This window comes from Mustela nigripes, chromosome 2 (assembly GCF_022355385.1).
Source record: "Mustela nigripes isolate SB6536 chromosome 2, MUSNIG.SB6536, whole genome shotgun sequence".
NCBI lineage: Eukaryota > Metazoa > Chordata > Mammalia > Carnivora > Mustelidae > Mustela > Mustela nigripes.
This window is the reverse complement of record NC_081558.1, coordinates 144,992,272-145,013,974: the sequence shown is the minus strand read 5'-3', so window position 1 is coordinate 145,013,974 and position 21,703 is coordinate 144,992,272. Positions and strand designations below refer to the sequence as shown.

The following is a 21,703-nucleotide window of genomic DNA, read 5'->3' as shown; positions in this document are numbered from 1 at the left end:
TAATAATCATTCAGTTTGGGTCAAGTTTTATATGATTTCTTGTTCAATTTATACACAAATAAGCTGTTTTACACTTCACCAAATGATGTTAAAACTTATTTAGATTTAGATTAACTTTGAATGGTTAACTTCAGAGTGAGAATACTGGGGAACACATTATATGATTGTGTACTATTAAAAAGAGTTTATGATTGCTAATTTGCTCTCTATGATGTCTTTAGATATTTACCAATTAATATTAATCAAAGTTCTTTTATCCGCCTTGGAAAATGAAGAATTATATGTATGAATTGTAACAATAATAGTAGAAGATACTTACAGAGGAAATACTATAGATCTGAGTAATATTAGCTCCTTAAGAACACTGAAGTATAAAAATGGTCTTTGCCCTAGAGAGATGTTGGTCAAGCTAAGTACATATTTGGATATGAGACTCTCCAGGCATCTCAGTGACACTGGGGTGGGAAGCCATTTTTAAAACAAGCCTCCTTCTGTCCTCCTTTTCAGACCGGGTGGAACATCTAATGTGGTCACATTGTTTGATTCCAGCCACTTCCACAACTTTCTCTTTCTCAGGGGAGTATACCTCCTTTGATAATATATGCGCCACATCCAATGCTTCTTTGTATTCTATCACTAAATGCTCCTCAATTCACTTTCTTCTTGCTTGCTATTTGTTTTTAGCTAAAGCCATGGGAAATGTTAAATACATTTTTCAGGTCCCTATATTTTTTTTCAAAGATTTTATTTATTTATTTGTCAGAGAGACAGATCACAAGAAGGCAGAGAGGCAGGCAGAGAGAGGGAAGCAGGCCCCCTACTGAGCAGAGAGCCCGATGAGGGACTCGATCCCAGGACCCTGGGATCATGACCTGAGCCAAAGGCAGAGGCTATAACCCACTGAGCCACCCAGGAGCCCAGGTCCCTATATTTTAGAAGAGATATGCTAGAAACCACTCTTCAAAGCTCATTTGAGTATAGTACCCTATTACACACAATAAAATGACTTGAAATTGATGCTTTACTCTTACTAATTGGGGAACTAACTATTAATACTATTTTTTTAGTCTAAAGCTGTAAAGGCAAGGGGAAAGTAGAGGAAAGAGTAAGAAAAGGAGAAACAGAATAAAAGTTGAAATGGCAAATCAGTGGTTCTTCAGGCTTTAGGGAAAGGGTAGGGCAAGCATATTATAATCACCTGGGAGGTATTTTTAAATCTATATATATTGTCCAAATTTTCCTTAATCCCATTGCCCCTACTGAGAACCACTGTACTATATATTAGGAGCAATAATCCACAATTACTTCAAGCGTCAAGGCAAAGATCAGCATCATGAGCATCATGTGGGAGCTTGTTAGAAATGCAGACTTTCAGACTCCACCTAGACCTACTGAATAAGAATCTGCATTTTAACAAAATTCCCAGGTGGTTCAAACACACAATGAAGTTAGAAGAGTCCAAGTATACAGCACCTAGACCTTGTTTAGAATGATCAAAATTTAAAAAAAAAAAAAAAGAATGATCACCTAGGATGGTTCAGTCAGTAAAGGGTCTGCCTTGGGCTCAGGTCATTTCCCAGGGTTCTAGGATCCAGCGCCATCAGGCTTCCTGCTCAAGGCGGTGTTTCCTCTTCCCTCTGCCCCACCCCTCTCATGCTTGTGCACGCTCTCTAAAGTAACATTTTTACATAAAGCTCACATTTATTGAGCACAGCCTTTAATACTGTTTTTATTTAATTCTCACAACATCCCTATGAAATAGGCATTGCTTTATCCTCATTTTGTAGATTGGGATACTGAGTAATAACAAGATAAATAACTCACCCAAATGTGGTAACTGGTAAACACTTAAACACAGGAATTTTGATTCCTGTACTTTTAGCTGTCACCCCACATTGTCTACTCTACATTTGGCTGTCTCCTTTTTAAGGCCAACTAATTATTTGAGAATTTATTTAACATTATAATTTTAAATCAAGTTCTGTTTCATAGAAAAAAAACAAGATTTTATCTGTAATATTTGTCTGTCATCTTACCTTTAAGTGTAATAATGAAGAATTCTAGAAATTCCTTCTTTAGTTGGAAAATAAATACTAAAACTATGACAGCTCATTATTTAAAAGTTAAGGTTTGCTATCTCTATGTTTTTTCATAACTTACCTAAAATTTATTCTTTTTCCCTTTTGGTGTTCTGATGCTATAGAAAAAAACTTTTCTCTTGAACAAGTGATTCCCTACCTACTTCCAACTGAAATTTTATATCAGTCTTTTAGCTTTAATATAAACAATTGTCTACAAGCATGGCTCATAAAACTAGTTGAATGTAGTTACTAGCTAGTCAGTCTGCAAGCAAATGGTGACTTCTTTTAAGCCAGTGACTCCCCAAATGATTGAGTCTCTAAACAATTTCTCCTAGTGCATGTAGATTCTCTGAGAGATGTCAGCTGGATCTGGCCAAAAGCCTGTTGTTCTGACAGGGGCTTACTGACATTGGTCAAAATGAGTCTGGGTTCCCTGTGATCATGTTTGAGAGGAGAGGTGTGTCAACAGGACTGAGTATCTACAATTTTCCCAGCGACAAAGGGACATCATTGGGATATAGAACTTCCCCAGCTGCTTATATCTGGAAGTTTAGGCAGCACTAACACTACATTATCTAATTTATAACTTATGGCTTAGGATACAGTCAACACAGGGCTGCCATAATGCCAAGTTGTAGGGGCCTAGCAGGGTGGTAGTGCCTAGGAGACATACTGCACACAGCAGCAAAATTTCTTAGAGCTAATAAATGATAAAGTACCAATGATTCTCTTATGACCTGCTAGTCTCAACAAGACCAAACATTTGTGATTGCCATTGCACAGAATCCATACCAGGTTTTCTTCTAAATAAATTGAAAAACATGGGATTTCTTCTACAAAATTCATATATTTATACTTTCATTATCACATACATTTTTCTTCACCTTTTGACCCAAACTCTTCTCATTAATCCAATTCAAATGCATTTTACATGCTTCTAAATCTGTGTAATACACCACTAGAACAAGAATGTTCCATGAGCCCAGCTGTAGTAATTTTCTGTGCAAATGATGTCACTTCACATAAAACACATTGTACCCTGATGGATCCCAGCCCTTAACCTTCACACAGTTAAATGCTGCCACTTTATCAGGAATGGAAAAGTATCTGATGTGATTCCTACGTAATGATTTCTTGAATGTGTTCTGGCATTTAATCAACTAGGTTAATAGAATAAATTTTTAAAAGAAACAAAAATCTTTTCTTTTTTAAGTTCCTATTAGGTTAAGCTATATGATGGGACATTATATAGTCATTTTTACCTATTTAATAATATTTAATGGCAAGGAAAGATAATCATAAGTGAACAAAGCAAAACATAAATCACGAGTGTGATTCAGCTTGTGTGTGTGTGTTCGACAGATTCTTGTCAAGTTGACATTATGGCCTTACTTGGGTCTTTAGTGTTCTAATGAAAATAATTATATTAGCACTGATGTATGGTTAAATTCACTGATATACTTTTTAAATGTCTGCATCTTTGTAGACCAGATAAGACTAGGAAAAATATATAACAGATCTTAAAAGCTTTGGAGAGTTATTAAGATCAAGGCTAAGATCAAAAGTGACTTTTTTTTTCCTTTTTTTTTTTTTTTTGGTATAGATTTCAGATCTTTAGACAACTTCTACTAACTCTGTAGAAAATGATACTGGAAAATCCAACCCTTTCTGATTTTTTTACCCTAAGATACACTAGGGCCTTACAGAAGTTCACAAGGTTCATACCAAGGTGGTATTTTTTTAAGAGAAATAATCTCATGGGAAATGTCTTATTGCTATAACAAAAAAAAAAAAAAAAAAAAAAAAAAAAAACCCACTGAAATTCAGGGATAAAAAGAGATTCTTGTAATGCCAAAATCATTCCAAATAAGAATGTTATAGTAAAGTTGGTATATATTGTGGTTTAAAAAGTAATCTGTAATATGCCTATTGCCTTCTTGAATAACTCTTCAGCTTTAAAAAAATTTCTTACTTAAAAATGTCCTGTAGGGCACCTGGGTGGCTCAGTGGGTTAAAGCCACTGCCTTCGGCTTGGGTTATGATCTTAGGGTCCTGGGATTGAGCCCTACATCGGGCTCTCCGCTCAGCTGGGAGCCTGCTTCCTCCTCCTCTCTCTGCCTGCCTCTCTGTCTACTTGTGATCTCTGTCTGTCAAATAAATAAATAAAATCTTCAAAAAAAATCCCCCAAATCCATAACGAAAATATTGGTTAATTTAGCTACATAAAAAAATTAAAATCATCATATGTAAAAAGGACAATAAACAAAGTCAAAAGATAAACAGGAACTTGAGAAAGCTATTTGCCACACATTACATGTTAAATGCTAGTTTTCCCAACATAGCATAAGCTCTTCTTCTTTTTTTTTTTTTTTTAGAGATTTTATTTATTTATTTGACAGAGATCACAAGTAGGCAGAGAGGAAGGCAGAGACAGAGGAAAGGAAGCAGACTCCCTGCTGAGCAGAGATGCAGTGCTCTATCCCAGGACTCTGGGATCAAGACCTGAAGGCTTTAACCCACTGAGCCACCCAAGCACCCCAGTATAAGCTCTTTAAAATGAGAAACAGTGAAAAACCCAATTGAAAAATGAGCAAAGGCCATTACTGGGCAAACTAGTAGAAGAATAACTACAAATGATAAGAAAACAAAAAGCTCAACCTCATTCATAACTAAAGAAATGCAAATCAAGACAAATATATACTTTATATTTATCACCCTGAGAAAAAAATTTGAGATTTTATAAAAGACAGATTTTTAGCATCATATAACCTTTATAGAGGACATTTTTAAGTATCTCTCAAAAACATGGATTGTACTATTTGCTTCAACAATAATTTTAAACTTTTCTAATGATACATAGTTTAAAAAATGCATATGTATAAACAGGATCATTCAGGCATGTTCTTAAGCAGCCAAAAAGGGAAACTGAAAAAAAGAAGACCGTAAGGCCCATTAACAGGGGGCTGGCTGAATAAATCATCATGTGTCAGTGCAATGAATGAAATATTGTATAGTCATCAAAATAAATGAGGCAGATGTATATATACAGTATAGAGAGTTCTAGCCATATTAAATTTAACAAAAATGCAAAGAGCAGAATAGTATGATGTGTAAAATGAAAAAAAATGTGTATATACACATTTGTATGCATATGTATGCTTTTTTAAAAGTCCTAAAAAATATGGGGTGCCTGGATGGCTCAGTGGGTTAAAGCCTCTGCTTTCGGCTCGGGTCCTGATCCCAGGGTCCTGGGATCGAGCCCCGCTGCTTGGCAGGGAGCCTGCTTCCTCCTCTCTCTCTGCCTGCTTCTCTGTCTACTTGTAATCTCTGTCTGTCAAATAAATAAATAAAATCTTTAAAAAAAATAAGATACATTTGAAACTGTTAGTAGTAAGTACCTCTAGGAAGTGGATCTGAGACATGAGACATGAGCTAGGAGACACAAACTTTTATTTTTATACTCTTTTTATAACTTGACATTTATACCACAAGATGTGTCACTACAGTGAAAAATAAAAACAGACATACAAAAAAAAACCAGATCTCTTAAAAAAGATTTATTTTCAGTTCTTGTACAATCACACTTCTATAGGTTTATATTAAAAAGAATCATTTATCAAAGTTTAACTGTAGATTCATAAGTATCTAATCTATTATGAGATTTCTTATATTACTAGTTATGTCTACAGAAGTGTCTTAGAATAAGATTTTATTTTACCCCAAAACATTGTTTTTCTCCTCTAGTGTGTATCTACAAGGGTATGGGGAACATGTTGACTATAACCAGGAAGAAGATGAAATCCCATATAACAGACTGCCACTTTGTGCAGCCTAACTCTACATAAGGATAAACATATCCTTGATATGGACCAGAGAGTTTCATTCCCTTCAAAAACACATTTAAGATGTAGTGTTAATATTTATTCTATCAACTAAAAAATGAAAATCTGACCATATTCAGTGAATCTCATTACTCTTTTCTCTTTTCAGGTTGAATATATGATAAATTGGTCTAAAATGGCTGAGCTTTCATCTGACTAGACGTAGAAGCCATCCCAGAAGTTCTGATCCAGGTAAAATATCTTATACCTATAGCACTGCATCTGTCAGTGGTTTTTCTCTAATGTGTCAATGGTGGAGGTAGCACAAGAAACCACACACACCATTGTCTAATGACAGAAACAGAGGAAGCAGAAAAGAATGAAATTCCAGTCTTATCTCATCCCTTATATGCAGCTTTAGAACATACATATTTATATAATTTTAAATGTAAACAATTTTAGAATTACCATGATATTCATCTGTTAATGTAAACCATGTGAGAGATTTGTAACCCCTTGACAAGGATCTCCTTGTGGCCATTGGTGGATTGTTCTTCATACTCTGCAGGGCTTTCAGAGAACCAGGAAGGAAATGATGGTGTTCTCTCCTCAGCCACCCAATGGGGGGGTTGGGCTCTATGAAGCACTCACTTCCAGAAGCACATGTCCAAAGACCATACGTCCAAGGACCATAAACCTTAAAACTCACCTTCAGAAAATCCAGGTGTCTCTGAGTCTCATTCTTATAAAAGTTTCCCCTACTCCAGTAAGATATAGGCAAAAAGGGCAATGTGGAATTGGAGGCAAAGTACCCTTTAATACCCATATAGTCTAGCCCCCTAGTAGGCATGAATCCCATGGAGACATGCAGCTGGGCATTACACTCAGAACCTAAGAGGGCAGCGTGGGTAATCAGAGACTGCTCCGCCCATCCACTTCCTGTCATATTGTTCTACCTGATTATTTTTCATAAAAAGACTCCTGTATTTTCCAGATCAAAAGATATTTTTCTCCTCACAAAAACAGCTCAAGGAACAAGCCCTCACCCTCCTAAATTAACATGGGAGACACTCCATAGTCCCCCCAGAGAGAATAAAGAGAGTAGCTTTTCCTCTTCTTAATATATTGTGATTACATTTTATCAAAGCAGAAGACAGGACAGGTGCTGGGTGGGCAGACAAATGTTAGAGGTGATTTTATTTTTCTTTGCTTCATTGGCAAATGGGAAACAGTTGCTGGAAGGCACTCCATGGTGGTATTAGGAAACTATTTAGGATTGCTTTAATCTTGGAGACAAAAATAGAAACATTCTACGGAGTTCTGTCACTGGAAATCCTTAGGTTGGGGGGTTTTTTGTTTGTTTTTTGTTTGCTTGTTTTGTTTTGTTTTGTTTTTGAGGTATAGTTAAGCTTAGAAAGCTGGGCTATACATGTTTTCAGCAAAAATCCAGCTCTAGAAAAAGTATGTTGAAATATATGTCCTAAATAGGAAACTTTATTTTATATCCTAAGAGTTCTGAGCAGAAGAACTGTTTGTCCATAATACTCCATCAGCCTTATAACAGAAAAAGCAAGACAGTAATCCAGGGAAGTTCCTGATGGAAATGATTCTATGAACAGCCTCCCTTCTCTTGTTTTGGAAGCCCTCAGTTTCTAACAGTCACATATTTGTAGCAAAACTTTCAAAATAATATGATGTTTTCCTTACAAATAACAAAACAGTGAAAAAAAAAACACTATAAAATCTTCAACTTTTTCAAACCATTAAGTTGCAGATGAATAGGCAAAACATGCTTACTTCAAAGAAGTTATTTTTTGTTTGTTAAAGTACTAATGCTATACTAATTCTGCCACTGACTAGCAACTTTGCCTTTGGTTTCTTGTAAAATAATCTCCAAGACCCCCACCCAATCCATAGGCACTCTACTGAAATACAAAAGGTGTGTTTAGAGTTTCTGAACATTGCAGTGCCCGTTTTACCAACTTACAACTAAAGAACTCTGACCTCTTATTGATTTAAACCAGTAATGTGTAAACAGCATTTCAGAGCTTGTTTTATAGGACCAAAAGAATTTAAGTTGAAATCTACTTAGGAAAAATAAGGAAAACAGGACATTTAAAAGAATAAATAAAGACCACATTCACTGGCTTAAAATCTGTAGACTTGCACTGACCAGTATGGTAGTCATGTGCCATGTATGGCTATTCAAATGTAAATATAAATCAGTTATGATTAAATGAAATTAAAAATTCATTTCCTCAGTTGTGTTAGCCACATTTCAAGAGAAGACACATATAATTAGTGGCTATACTGTTGGACAGGACAGATTTACAACATTTGTATCATAGAAAATTCTAGATACAAATTCTAGATACAAATTCTAGATACAACATTTGTATCATAGAAAATTTGTTTATTGCTATAAACAACTTACTAATAATTGCAGTGGATTTCCATTGTTACTTGGTAAGAAATTTTTATGGTCTTTTAAACTTACTGGGAAATTTGAAAGTTTTTTAAATTCTAATTTTCTCAGCTATAGGTTATCTAATATATAATTCTCATAGTAATTTTCTCTTTTTCCTATTTACTTGCATATTAAAATACATGGTGTTAAGTATCTTATTTACTCTCCTAAGGTTAGAGGCTGTTTTCTTAAAAATCATGAGAAGAGGTACATGCAATTTTATTGAACTAATATATAGCTGTTGGGTTTTTTACCTCCATCATTGACATCCCCAAGTAAACAAAACTAGAAAATAAGTGGGATCATTTCTAAAGACCCACATTTTTTTTTGTTGTTCTTTATATTCTGTGAGGGTTTTTTTACTGCAATGATAGATATGCCTCAATTATACTGAGGTAACTACAGATGACTTAACATTTTTTCAGAAATTGGAAAGCCATGCAAAATAAGTATTAAATGACTTATTTTTTTCTCTTTTTCTAGAAATGCACAAGATATTAGGAGTCTCTATTTTTGTTTCCAAATTATTCGTATCACAGAGAACAGTACTTTGTTTTCAATTGTTAATTAATGTAATCACCACCTGTTATAGTATATTCTTAAAGTTCTTAGTCACCATGTCACCATTTCTCCACTAGTATTGATCCCATTATTAAAATGTCAGTCTCAATTACTTTCCAGTCACTTATACCTAGTAATTCAATTACATTTGGTTCCTAGACTAATGGTTGTGTGTTCCACAAGGCAAAAAATTAAAAATGAATTTGTCTTTGAGTCATCGAAGCATCAAGAATTTGAAATAGCTATATAACTAAAAGGAAAGCATGTAAATATCTCAGCTGTATTCCCTTTACACATTATTAGTATTATTTTTCAATAAATGCATATATAATAGAAGTTAGCACCTAGTTTTGGATTATCAAGTATGAATCCTTGAGTCTTACCAATGGAAAAAAAAAAGGCAAAGTACAGGTTAGTCATTTGAGGGGTGGTTCTTGCAATAAAGAAAAACACAGATTTCTTTATAGAGTAACAGGTTTACTCCAAAGAACCTATTATCCATAGTATATCTACGGAAACACTGTTCTTAGGCTTGAAAAATAGAGCTAGATATGCTTAGCACATAACTGACCATATAAGAGAATCAAATTTAGGTTACTGTTTAGATTTTTAATAATTAAAAGAGTTCAGAGAATTAGCACCAAAATGTGGAGGCTTTGTTTTGCTGGCAGAGAGAACTTTTGACTAGTACCAAAAATACTCATCCTTCCCCTTCAACTAGTCATTCCTTTTAAGACTTTTAAGAAGATTTAGACATTTAGGAATCATTTTTTAAATTCCAGAAAGGTGTAAGATATTTTAGAAATGTAATAACACAGCACAGATATGATGAAAGGTGGTTATCTGGAACTAGGTCTTGGGCACATTTCCAGAACTTAGATTCTAGGGAGCCCTGGGACAACAGGAACAATGTCATACTGCAAGTCCAAAATCCAGTCAGGAACAGCGTTTCTCCTCCTCCTCTCACCCAGGCAAGGCCAAAATACATCTATACACACCATGGGTCACCATACAAAGCAAATAGAGCTGCTATGGATTAAAAGAGGCAGTGGGTAAAGGCTACACCCTGAACCTTGGCTTCTCAGTGATACTCCCACATTAAAGAGGAAGAACAAAATGGGCATTTCACTTGCTTCTGGTCCCTCTAGTATGGTCAGTGTACAGAGCAGGAGGATAAAACAATTGTCTTAACAGTGTAAAGCAGAAAGTTCAAACTGCTTTGGCAGTGTGAAAACAATGCAAATTTGACTCACTAAGGACAACAGCTTCTCATGTGATATATATAATACTAATAGGTTGGCCATATTTTGTTCAACTCCAAACCATTAATGAATGCTCATATCCATTTTACATAGAACATATCTATACACGGTGGAACAAATAGGGAATGGCCGTATTTGTGAGAACTGTAGCCCACAACACATGAGCTTCATGGGACAACTGAAGTAGTAGTAAGTTCCTCTTGGATTTCTGCTAGAATTTAGACTTAATTAGAGGATGAGTTATACAGAACTTACCACCTGAATTAAAGAGTGAGAAATAGAGTATAAACCAATTAAGGGAAAGAAAATCATATTATGAATAAAACAATAAATGTCAATTAATTAAAGCTTTTATTTTAGCTTCCTTAAGATAATATGACAAATTTAACAGACCTAATTCAACATCTTAAAATGAAGAGATTTAGGTAACCTATTTTATGATTTTTATCTTCTTTGGAAGATGTTTAACATCTTTAATTTTCATATTTAATCAGTTTTGTTTCTGTTTTTAGTTTCTGTGGTGTCGCTATCCATCAACTCATATTGGTTGAGTGTGTGTGTGTGTGTGTATCCCAAGAGAAAGTAATTCTGCAATCCTCCTCAGCAATTCATTTTAACAATTAAGAACCCTTAAGCTAAATAGAATAATTCAATTCACAGGAAACTTTTATTCAATATGTATAATTAGTTTTAGTTAACTTTATTAATGAAATGTCGCAAATCAATTAGGTTTGCAATAATCAGATGCTGAGGACCCAAGAGGGGCTATATCTCTCACAAGAGGGGAAGGTGATATACAATTTAGTTGGGAAGCAAATGTAATTAGATTTGATCAGTTGAGTATTCCTGTCCTGATGTAGATTCGGGCACATAACCAGACCTGTGTATATAGTTAAAAAGAAGTAGAAGAAACAATGTGACTTGGAAAAAGTCTTCATGGTCCTCTCAGCCACATACTGATAGCTGAAGTGGACCTTTGAAACCATGGGTAGACTCATTTTCTTCAGACAGTGCTATCTTTTAAATTTATTTTTCAAATCTAAATGCCTGTAAGTAGGGCAGTATATATAAACTCTCCTGTTTATCACAGACCCCATTGTTACCTAATACCTTAAATAGGGTACTTCACACATTTATTTAACTGCTCAAATCCTGATGACATTTCAGTTTAAAACTATTGTGATCTAGAAGTTGGTTACTGAGCAAGTATTGGTTAATCCTAAAATTTCTTCCTCAGACTCTAAAATAAAAATATCAAATAAAATGCATGACAGTAAGAATCCTTCTGAATGAGAATGATGTTAAAAACAAGCTATTCCTATTTAGGGCTGTGGTTTGCAACAAATTCTGCTTTGATTCACTGAGTATTTCTGTCAGATACCTACATGTCAGGCACTATTCTCAGTCCCGAGGACAAAGTGTGAGCAGCAGACAAAAACCCCTGGCCTCAGAGAACTTATATTCTAGTGCATGTAGACAGAAAAACAATTAAGTAAAAAATGCAATATGTTGCATGACATGGAGAATGGAGATAGAAATGAGAGGGGGAGGAAGGAAAGCCTCCTTAGTAAGAAGGAAGGAATGCTGTGGACATCTGGGGAAAGATTCCTCTAGGCAGAAGCAAAGCATAAAGCAAAAGCAAAGGCCCTAGGCAGGACTATGCCAGCAAATTCAAGACACAGCAAATAGCCCAAATCCTTAGAAACCACAAAAGAAGAATGTATAACGAAAGAGAAATCAAGTTATTGAAGGATAGCAGGACTAACAGGTAGAAACTGGAGACTTTAAGAATGGATGCTAGGAGAAGAAACAAATGGAACTTTAAACCTAAATGATTTAAAGACCTAAAATGCTTTGAGATGTACTGAAATGTTTCCAAAATGTTAGATTTTTAAAAGAAGTCAGGTCTGTGATTCTATCCCCAATAGTTGGTTCTGTGGCTATAACTTGAACTCTAAATATTAAAAATGTGCATTTGATGTCCGTTCCTCCTGGACACCAACTGATTTGTTTGGGGCCTTTGGTATATTTCAAAAACTCTTTGCCAATCACTAACCTGTAATCCCTGGTCTCTGGGCCTGAAAGTAAAACTCAAGTAATAAAGACTTGGGGGTATATAACCTGGCCTTTAAATTATTTTTAGTGAAAGTTTTGCCATCTTAGACAAATATACCAGTGAACTTAACACTGGTGAACTTAACAAATCCCAGGGATACTAACAAATGTAAAATGATTTTATATATTAGTTATCCTATTTCAATTAAGTTATCTCCAAGCCCAATAAAAAGAAAATTCTAAATAAAAAGATACATTTGGGATTGTAACTGTGGCATTCATCCACATTAGGAAGAAAATTACTTAATAAAAATTTTCAAATTCAACCAATGCTACAAATGTAGGATAGTCTGAATGAGAAGGAATAGCCCTGACTTTGCATTATATTTTAGTGGTGGTGTTTTCTCATAATCCCCATGCTTTTTTCCTGTCCTGCTATTCTACAAGATTTCCTAATGAGGATTAGGGAACAAGTGTATTTAACAATATGTATTTGCAGGTTGGAAGCAAGAAAATGAAGACTAATAGTTTCTCTCCTGCTAATTTGATTTTCTACAGCTCCTCTCCTACTAGCACAGGCAAAAGACTTAGTTACTATTTCTAGCAGATGGGCCAAGGAAAAGACAAGCATCTGTGATGTCATGCTTCCCTCAAATGGGCCAGCTGCCCTACAGGCCTCCATTAAAGACTTCCCCAAGAGTAATAAATGAGAAGTGATCATGAACAGAATAAGATTAAAAAAAAAAAAAAAAGCAACTTCCTTTATTATAGAAAAGCAATACTCAGTGCATGGTTAACAATGCTACCATAAATATTTTTGTACATTTCTTTTGCAATGTCTAGAGTTTTAGGGTATGTACTTAGAAGTGGAAATGGTCATTTGATTTCCAAAGTGGTGGTAATATAAGGAGATTCCTGGGAATGGGGTTGTACTGAGTTGACAGAAAGACGTAGGGGTTCAGTCCTTAACTGCCAATGTGTGACTGGCTCTCTAAACTGAAATATGACCCCAAAAGAACTTTTTCTGGTATACTTCCAGGTCCTAAGGCTAGTTAATAGTACAAACGGTTATTTATTGATAATTATATAGGAATTTATTTCCTAGTACCCCACATATCAATGACATCCCATAAAATCAGCCTGCCAAGGAACTAGAACATTTTGAGTACACAACACACAACTTTAAATGAGAGGTTTTCCTTTTCTCACATAAAAACATGAAAGTCGGTTTGAACTGATCTGGACTTCTGTCCAGGTGCGTGCCTCTGATTTCAGAAAGCATGTACCTCTTTTGTAACTCCAGCGTGTCCTTGGAAATTGCTGCATAAAGGCCAAACTGCCAAGTCTAGTCCTTCTCTGAGGAAAACCTTTTTAGTTGTATGTCAGTAGCTGGTCTTTGTTCTCTTCAGTGCTCATTGCAAAATACAGCAGTTCTAATTCTAAATCCTAATAGTATTGAGAAGACAAGTTGAGTTAAAATAATGCCTGTAATTTAATCAGTATTCGGTCCCTACTAAAAAGCTAGTTAGTCACAGCTTCCTTCCCAATCCCTCTCCCCAGATTTCTCTCCTGAAAGGAGATACTTACTATACCTCATTTTAGGGAATACAAACTTTCCTCAGTTGCTAGGGCTAGAGGAATGAAAGATATGAAAATAGTATTTTAAGCACTATCACATTTTTCTTTCCATTCTTGGAGGTTCAACAGATTCTTAATTTCAGTTTTTTTAAATTCCCTGAAAATAATTTGTCTCTACTTACCTACTATTTCAATGCATTATTTTATCTTCTTATTCTGGTAGACTCACAAATTTCAGTCACCATCCAGATCAAAAAAAAAAAAAAAAAGTGAGATGTAAAGCATCTAAATGACAAATCTTCTCACTCAAAAAGCTAAAAATTAAAAAAAAAATCTCAAATCCAGGAATGAATTATCCTTGAAATTCTCCCAACTTGGAGTTTAGGGTTTTTTTTTTGTTTTTTTTGTGTTTTTTTTAATATTTTATTTATTTATTTGACAGACAGAGACCACAAGTAGGCAGAGAGGCAGGCAGAGAGGAGGAAGCAGGCTCCCCGCCGAGCAGAGAGCCCAACTTCGTGGGGCTTGATCCGAGGACACTGGGATCATGACCTGAGCTGAAGGCAGAGGCTTTAACCCACTGAGCCACCCAGGTGCCCCTTGGAGTTTAGTTTTAAGGGTAAAAACTTGGGAGATCAGTTTGGGAAGCAACCATGCCAGGTACTGTTTGATATACATAATCTTAACTTCCCACAACACTTAGGAGGTACTATGATGTTACAATAGTATTATATTGTTATTTCATGTTATTTTATTATATTTATAAATGTAGACACATAGCAGCAGAAAAAATAATGCCCATTAACTGGACACTTACTGGATCAGGCATTGAGTCAGTCGCTTCATCTGCATTTTCTTACTTAATCCACCAAAAAGCAAGCAAACAAACCCTATAGGCAAAGTTCTCTTATTGGTTTCATTTTTTTTTTCATGGACACTGAGCCTAAAGGGTCCACTTTGCTAACCAACGTCAGGACCAGAACTAGAATTTGGGACTGACTCCAACACCCTGGTTCTGATCATTTCTTTTCCAGATGTAACCCATCAAGTTCTCCAGAGCCTGATAACTTCCTGCTGATGCTTTTAATTAACTGCTGCACCATCAGCATTTTTTACCATATATGTATATAAGTGAACACCTTGTTAATATTTGCTTATATGGATATAGGGTACAAGTTTAAGCTAGCATCATTGTGTATAGTAGGAGAGTCCAGAGCTCTGAAAGGAATGCTGAAGATAGGGTAAAGCAAATATTTTTGTCACATTTCAGTGAGAAAACTGTTAATTCATATGCCACCAGCCAGACACAAAAATGCAATAGGAAATGAGGAAAAAAGTAGCTACTTTAAATAATGCGGTATGTTGTACAAATTAGTGCACTGTGAATTAGTTTCCTTCTTCTCTGGAATTGATCATTTGGATTATGTAGGCAAGCAGTGTAAGACATTACTAAAATTATCATTGAATCCTAGCTTTGAGATCTATGGAAGACACTAGGCAATTTGCCTTTTTATAAAAGGATAGGGATGGGTTATTTCCCTCTCTGTTAAATATTAGCCTTTGAAATGAACCTAGCTGAACTGCTAAATAACACTTGCAAATTGTTATGCTTTAATAAAGTGACAGACTGAGAGAGAAGTCACACTAGACCCGCTTATGCTTCTGGAAGCAGTACAGGCCAGAAACATTAAGCAATAATGCCTTTTAAAAGAAGGGAGCCTCTTAGCGTTACACCTTGCCTGGCAACACAGGTAGCCACTTACTCCAAATGCAGACATAATTACAATCTATGAAAATCTAGCATCAGAATCCCAAACCCCTGGTGCAATACACAGTAAATTATGGCTTTTATGTCTGTAATATTTTCCACCATTCTTTTTAAATATGTGAATATATGAGCGTGCTGTATTTCAGGGAGCCTTGCTCTATAAGGCTGTAGAAAGGTTTTACTGCTATCATTCGGGTATCTTGTAAACAGGACACCTCATTTTTAGATTTCTGGAAGGTTCAGAGCCTGCAGTGCTACTGGCAGAGGGCAGGCCCAAATGCACTACTCCTAATAAAAAAATCTCTCTGCAAACATGGAACACAGTGAAAACTTGAGGGACCCAAGGTGTAGGTGCCACTAACAATCATCACCTCAATTACAGCTTTAACCATGCAAATCTGGGCTCATTCATTGGTTTATAAAATTACAGCAGAGCCTTATAAAGTAAGTGTAAAAGAACATTCATTTTTAATCTAATCTTGGATGACCAATAAAAGAAAAATCTTATATTAAAACCCTCACAAAAGTTGTAAAATCGGTGTCTTAAAACTGAGAATAACTTGTCGAAAGAGAAAAATAAATGCTTTAAAATCTAAAGTTAAAAAACACAGACATCTTAAAGTAAATCAAGGAAATAACTATTTTTCAGAAAATAAATTTTGTTCCTGTGATTTGTGACTGGCCATTGAGTTTTGAGCTTGAGTATGAAGCTGTGCTCAGCTGTATAGTGGAAATAGCAGGGGAAACAGGTTCTTCTGCTTCATTTCCTAAAGCGTGGTGATTTTTTATTCCCAGGTGTTATGTCTTAAAAAGATCTTAAATCTTAAAAAACAGAAATAGATTTTGAAATTGAGAGCTCAAAGTTTCAGCTAGTTGGGTATGATTTTTAAAATAGGTAATACAGACCTCTAGTGGTTGAACAGTTAAAGCCTCAGCAAGGAAAAGAAATTGTGAGGCAAGTGCAGGCATTTTAAGGAGAATTTTTTAAAAGGATGAAGAGGAAGGGGGTGGGGGAGAGGATGGGGAGAAGGGGGAGGAGGAGGGGGAGGGGGAGAAGAAGAAGAAAGAATAGTTACTAGTTAAAATCACTCACATTACAAAATTCACATATTTCACACAAGAAAAGGTAAGCATGTGCTTCAAGGAAATGTGAAGCACCTGCCATCTTCACCGTGCTCCTTGATTCTCCTAAAATAAGCAAGGACCTTCCCACCAAAGTTCCGGCAAGAAATCTGGATCTGTATTGATTTTCATCCAAAAGATCAACATCCAGTTCATCTACTATATGAATGGATCTGACAGATATTTGTGTTATGTGAAACAGATTTCTTCTCCTTGGTACACAGTTCTGCCTCGTTGAGACTCTTCTAAATTCCTCATGAAAGCGCTCCCCAAGAAAATGCAACAGACCCTCACACAGCTGAAGCTTACCTGTCCTGTTCCCCAGTCCCTCTAAGGACAGCCCCACGCCACCAGAGTGGGCTGAGTGACTGGGGCCCTCTCCAGTCTACAGGAAGGGCAAACTGTTGGGTCCATGCACAAGCTTAAGTGATTACTAAATGTCCATCTAGACTAGGTTTCTAAACTTGAATGAATGCACAGCGCCTGAAGAGTCTTGTTGAAATGCAGATTCTGGCTCAGTAGGTGAGAATGGTGCCTGAGATTGCTTTACCAGTAAGCTTCCCAGTGTTGTTAATGTGGCTTATCCCGGGCCAGCTGGGAGTAGCAAGGAAACTCTGTAATATCTCTATCTTTTTTAATTACACTTTTATTTTTACTGATTTCTTTATTTGTTAATGGCATCTCTTAAAATTTAATTTTTGAATTTACTTGACTATATGTATGTATCACTGGGAACCTGTTACTCAAGTTTTGTAAAGATGATCTTAAACTTTAAAAATAGATTCAGTGTCATCTGTTTCGCCTGGTGAGTTCATGGTGATTATGAGCACCTCTCTAAGCATTTGCGGCCGTCAGGCAATTGTAGCCACAGTTAAGTATCTGATCAGCCATACTGGGACAGTGGGCGAGATCAGGTTTTGTGCGTGTTGAAAAACTATCTAAGGTCCCAAAGTAACCTCCACACCATAAAATCAGGCGGAATAAAAAACAAAAGCTGAAACTGTAAGAGTCAACAGATCAAAGTAGAATATGGAAAAATATATTTTTTCATACAAAATGTATTATAATTCCATCACCTAAATAATTTCCTATTACAGCATATTGTCAACCTTAATTTTGAAATCCATAATTTTAGAACTTATGTCACTGAGTAGTCTTTAAAAGCCTCTTGCAAACTTTTAACATCTAGTTTCAAATCAAAAATAATATATTAACAAGCTGTAGCATGGAGGGAGTACATAAATTATCATCATTGCCCTGCATGAACAGTAATTCACAGGTTTGGCTCAGACACAACTTAGATGAAATAATTAACTATGTACAGTACTTAACAGTAAAAAAGTAATTAATCTAGCTGCCTCATACTGGTTTGGCCTAAATAAACATGCAATAAAAAAAGCCATACAATTTTATTATTTTCTCACATTACTAAGTTGGAATTTTAATATGTCAGAAAAAAGATATCTTTTCTTTAAAAAACATCACTTTCTTTTCAAATGTCAATGTACTGATTATAAGCTGAATGAGTTCCAATATTTATAACTGAGGGCAGATGTTCTCAATATATAAGGCAGTTTATTTCATAAAAGTTTGGTAAAAGTGATTACTTTAAATTAAGATGAAATAAGGAAAAAAATCAGTTTTTAACCACAAATTACTCAGATTCTGTTAATGGTACTATAATTGTGTGGTGGTATAGCTTTGGCATAATGTTTCAGATAAAACTGTTTTTTGCCCCATGGGTTCTCGGAGGAGACAAGTTGTCTTTTGGCTTATAGACCCTTTACTAGCAGACCTACAGGTAAAAGGCAGGGTCATTATTTGGAGTGAGGGCAACAAATAAGGCAAGTATCCCTGTTTGGGCAAAAGAAAAATGTTCAGGTGATTTCTGCTAGGGGGAAAATTCATCCCACTCAGGTATTGTGTTTTGTTTTGTTTAAAGTTCACTTTCAGGGGCACCTCAGTATCTCAGTGGGTTAAAGCCTCTGCCTTCAGCTCAGGTCATGATCTCAGAGTCCTGGGATCTAGCCACGCATCGGGCTCTCTGCTCGTCAGGGAGCCTGCTTCCCTTCCTCTCTCTGCCTGCCTTTGCCTGCTTGTGAGCGCGCTCTAGCAAATAAATAAATAAAATCTTTAAATAAATAAATAAATAAAGTTCACTTTCAGTGTATGGATACTCCTTTGCCTAATCTCATAGACTATGATATGTTCTCCCCTATATGATGCCATCAATTAATCACTGTATTATTATCTCCATTTCATAAATAGAAAAGAAGAGGAAAAGACTGAGTAATTCTTCCAAAATCAAATAACACGCAAGACGTAGGGTCAAAACTCAAACCCAGAGACTTCTGTATCCAGCCAAGACAGAGTAACAGGGATTTACTTACCTTCTCACCTAAAACGATAACTATATAACACACACACACATACACACATACACACATAGGTGAAAAAATTATTTTTTTAATACATGAAACAATATGTGAAGAACAATGGCTTTCAAGACAGTATACACCAGGCAATGAAGGGCAGTGATCTCTAAGGGAGGAAAACAAATGAAGTGAACCCTGTGGTTGTCCCAGCTCACTGCCTGGGCATATTTTCCGGCCAAGGCATAAAGAAGAAGAATCCAGAAGGAGCTCCCAGGTCTCCCTGAGTTGAAGAGATGGAGCTAGGAATGCAGAGAGGCAAGGAGCTAGAGTTCACAGGGCAGTGTACCACGGAGTTTTACAAAGGAAGGGCCCAGTAATCTGCAAAGTACCCCCCTTGTGTTTCAGTGCATGTGTATGAGTAATCATCCACAAGGATCAGAGTGTATCCAAAGCCAAAAAATAGTTTCTCTTCCCACCAGACAGGGTAAAAAATCCTGTAATTCATGGGGCATCAGGTGGTATACTCAGAAGGATTTTTTGGCTTTCAGAGTAAGAAAAAAAAAAAAAATCAGCCCTAGACTAAATGCTCCTCTGGTCCCACCTAAGAAAGCATAAAAGCCAAACTGTTTGCAAGTAACTTAACTGCTTTCCAGAACAAAGCTGCAGAATAATTTGTAAGAATGCATAAACATCCAATAAATAACAAGGCAAAATTCATAGCATTTACCATCCATTCAAAAATTATCAGGCATGCAAAGAGGCAGGAAAGTACAATCTATAAAGAGAAAAAAAACAATCAATGGAAACAGATTCAGTTATGATACAGATGAGAGAATTAATCTACAAGGATATTAAGTGATTATTGTAAGTGTGATCCATATGTTCAAGAAGCTAGAGGAAAGTTTGAACATTCAAGTTATGTAAGATATAAAAAAGACTGAAACAATTTCTGGAGATGAAAACTACAGTATCTCAGATGAAAACATACATCAAGACTTTAGATACTAATATGTTCCTTCTACTGTACCCACAATATTCTTTTCTGGATCCTGAGTTTGATCCCAGCAGCCTAATACTTAATACTTGCTTATTACTACAACTCCCAGGCAAATGTTGCCTTTAGCAGGTGGTTACCAGCTAAAGACAACAGCATTCCTGAAGGCATGGAGCCCTCATCCCTATCCCATCTCACTTTGACCCCTCCCCATCCCATCTCTGCCCAATGAGCAGATTCTACTACCTCCATGGACTGCCACTCCTTCATTCTAGCATAAAGACTTCTCAGTAGAGTAGCTGCTAGTCGTCCTCAACATGGCATCTCCTGAGTTATAAGGAAGTTTACATTATCAGACCAACATTTTCTATCTTTCTTTACTGTCTTACTTTAAAAACTCTAGAGCTTGGAAAAGCATAAAGCATGAACTTTGATCTTTTACACAAAATAAAATTAAAATAGAAGTTAATACTTTTACAGCTCCCCACTCTTCCCATCTAAGGTACTATGTGTAAAACCATTAACTGTGTTCTTCCAGCTAACCAGGCAATTAATCAAAAATGTACATGTTGTCCTTTGCAGAATGCAAAATATGCTTACGAGAAATATTTTATCTAATGAAACTGAAGAATCAACTTGTCCAGGAAATTTTGTTAGGGCTAGAGGCCAAAGAAATGTATCTGCTAGCCAAGTGTTACCATTCATCAGAAATACTCCATATTCAGTATTAATCCTGTATAATTCCCTCAGTGTATCCACTTAATCAATACCAGATACATTCTCCTCAGATAAATTCTCCCTATGTACTTCTGTGTTTGTTCTTAAATCTGCAGTGAATTAACTTAGAAAATATATTGGTATCAAAAAAGACAAATGAGTAAATAATTTCTTGCTTAGAGCATCGCAGTTCACTTTAGAAACACTTTACTCGACAAGGAATAATAATATATATAATAATAAATAATAATATATTATTTATTCCCAAAATAAATATTTTTGGCACTTATTAAAAATATTTTAAAGTTTAACCTCATTACCAGTTATATAACCAGGGCCATTAGGGCTGTGTGGCTCTATGAAATAACATCAGTACGTTTCATTATTGATCTTCCTTTTGGTACTAGATGATCTTTTCTGAACAAATGTTAAAATAACATGAAATATTACCCAAATGTCACAGATGCTATACTGTATTCACCCATTTGGAGACTTTGGTTAAATGCAGCAACAGCTCTAAAAGACTAATAGTATCTTTAGCAATACGGAACAATGAAAAGGGAAAAACAAGTTGCTATTAGGAACTGTGAAGAAAGGAGTGACATCTAGGCTGCCCTTCTGGGAGAGTTCTCATCATCTGAGCTAGTCTCCCCTCCTGCACACCCAGATGGGGAAGATGGCTGGATGAGAGCAGGGATGAACAATAACCTCAGCCCATCACATCCACTACCTCCAACTCCTCAGTCTGATTGTTGTTGAATGTGGAAATGGAAGGGGAATTTCTAAAAGAGGTGTACTTCAAGTATTTAGTGTAATATAAAAAACACTGAAATATAGGGGTCTGCAGCATCTTTCTGGGGCTTAGGGTCTGCGTTCTTAGTTGTAAAATTGGGCCATTGACC

At 35.8% G+C, this 21,703-nt stretch overlaps 1 protein-coding gene across 1 annotated transcript in view; it reads left to right on the top strand.

Annotated features, from left to right (window-relative positions):
• Positions 1-21,703, top strand: part of AGTR1 (angiotensin II receptor type 1) — a 48,296-nt gene that overhangs the window by 4,226 nt on the left and 22,367 nt on the right. Inside the window, exon 2 of the mRNA XM_059391776.1 lies at positions 6,072-6,154. The gene's annotated coding sequence lies outside the window, so the exon portion shown is untranslated. The remainder of the gene's footprint in view (positions 1-6,071; positions 6,155-21,703) is intronic.